This window comes from Pundamilia nyererei, unplaced genomic scaffold (assembly GCF_000239375.1).
Source record: "Pundamilia nyererei isolate P.nyererei 1_Seehausen unplaced genomic scaffold, PunNye1.0 scaffold04033, whole genome shotgun sequence".
Taxonomy (NCBI): Eukaryota; Metazoa; Chordata; class Actinopteri; order Cichliformes; family Cichlidae; genus Pundamilia; species Pundamilia nyererei.
In genome coordinates, this window is record NW_005191434.1 from 1 (window position 1) to 2,195 (window position 2,195).

General features: G+C 40.1%; 1 long non-coding RNA gene across 1 annotated transcript; it reads left to right on the forward strand.

Moving 5' to 3' along the window:
* Positions 1-12: 12 nt before the first annotated feature.
* LOC102204870 (uncharacterized) lies at positions 13-2,188 on the forward strand. Its single transcript, XR_312619.1, has 3 exons — positions 13-145; positions 272-309; positions 1,701-2,188. It is a non-coding gene; the product is annotated as an uncharacterized LOC102204870 (long non-coding RNA).
* Positions 2,189-2,195: the final 7 nt, after the last annotated feature.

The following is a 2,195-nucleotide window of genomic DNA, read 5'->3' on the forward strand; positions in this document are numbered from 1 at the left end:
AACAGAGAAGCAGGAAGGAAAAGAAACTGTAGAGAAAAGCTCACAAGGCAGCTCTGAAAGATGTGTCAAAAATAATGAAGGAAACACTATAAATGAGGAACACGGAGACAGATGGAATAATTCTGATGATACCACGGTCACACTGGTAAGACTCTTAGTCCTTTCTTCATTGTTGCTAAAACATATTACAAAACACCCGTGTTGGACATTTATGTATTACAGAGGAGGAGAAATAGATTCATCATGTTATACTTTGCTTTTTCCATCGCAGCTTAATTATCAGCTGGTCCAGATGGACAACACTGAGAAGTAAGTTTTTGTCTTAAACAATTTTCTATTTTTGCAAATAGCAGGGGTGTGCTGACATCTGCCTTTTGCAAGAAGGGATCCTGCAGCATCCTTAGCACCCCTGCTTCCCATGGCCTTGTATGAATATGGTATTTATAGCAGAAACTTACACCATCATCACTGTGAAACATGGTGGTGGCAGAGCCTTTTTTTAGGGAAAGATTTTCTTCAGCAGGGAAAGGGAGGGTTGTTAGAGTTGATGGGCAGATGGATGGAGCTAAATAAAGATGCAAAAGACTTCACCGTCCAGCATTCACCCAGAGCTACAAAGAGATGGTTTAGATCAGCCATTCCCAAAGTCAAGAGTGCTGAGGCCGACTTAAAAAACAAACAAACAAAAAACAGAACATCTCATGTTGGGCCTCAGTCTTAAAGCTTCAGTCCAATCAAAATAAAAAAAAAAGAAAAATTATGTATTTGCTGAAAAAATGTATTAGAAATTTAGGTTAGAATAGCAACCATGCTACCAGTTTAAATTCTGTTTTTATATAAATAGATGTACATAAATATGTAACAGTACATACTTTTTTGGAACTGTAACTTCAAACTGAATTTGTGTTTGGCCCACCTGCAGTACCTTGGCAGTCCACCAGGAGGCCTCGGCCCACACAGGTTTAGGTTTCGATCAGGGGTAGGCAACTCCAGGCTTTGAGGGCCGGTGTCCTGCAGGTTTTAGATCTCACCCTGGGTCAACACACCTGAATCAAATGATTAGTTCATTACCAGGCCTCTGGAGAACTTCAAGATATGCTGAGGAGGTAATTTAGCCATTTAAATCAGCTGTGTTGGACCAAGGACACACCTCAAAGCTGCAGCACACCGGCCCTCGAGGCCTGGAGTTGCCCACCCCTGGTTTAGATCAAAGCATGTTCATGGTTTAGAATAGCCCACTCAAAGTCCAGACCTAAATATTATTGAGAATCTGTGGCAAAACCTAAAGACTGCTGTTCACAGTTGCTCTGCTCCCCATTTAATCTGACTGAACTGGACCCATTTTGCAGGCTGTAGATGTACAAAGCCCCCAAAATCTTGCAGGTCTGACTGCAGTGACAGGGGGTTTAGCAAAGTTTTGAACCACAAGTGTTAAATGAAAATGAATGCCACACTTTTCAAATTTATATTTGTAAAACCTTTTCAACATATTGTATCATTTTCATTCGACTTCTCAATAATGTGATACTTTGTGTTAGACTGTGACATAAAATCTCAATCATTTTATAAGTTTATGACTGTCAGGTGAGAAAGGGTAGAAAATTTCTAGGGGTATGAATACTTTTCAAACCATTGTATTGAAGCTTGAGCTCCATATTTTGATTTATTTGAAAGTTAAATTAATTTCTTTTCCCCATCAGAGCCGACACTCAACTTCTAGAAAATGTCAAGAGTCATAAGAATGCAGATCAAGCTAACCTGGAAGTCAATGACAACCCTGCTGTACATGGTCATCTTAACAAACAAGATGTGATGAATGATGGACAGAAGGAACTGATGGACTTCAGACCAGAGACGGATAAACAGACTGACAACAAATGGGTGTCCCTGACAGCAGACCATAAAAGCGACACAGATTATCAGGGTAGTGAAGGATCAGGCGATTCTAGAAAGGATACTGGAGAATATGGGGGAGGTAGACAAAATATTGGAAATGATGACAGCTCTAAATCTATAAGTGTCGAAGCTGATAACGTAACGACAGGACAAAGAAACCTGTTAACTAGATATGACCTCTTTCATGGATCTCAGGACACCCAAACAGGCAGTGACAGAATACAAATCATACCCAAAGATAATCAGATGAGTGAACAGAGGCGCATTAGCAGGTTTCTTAATGAACCAATAGAAGAAGA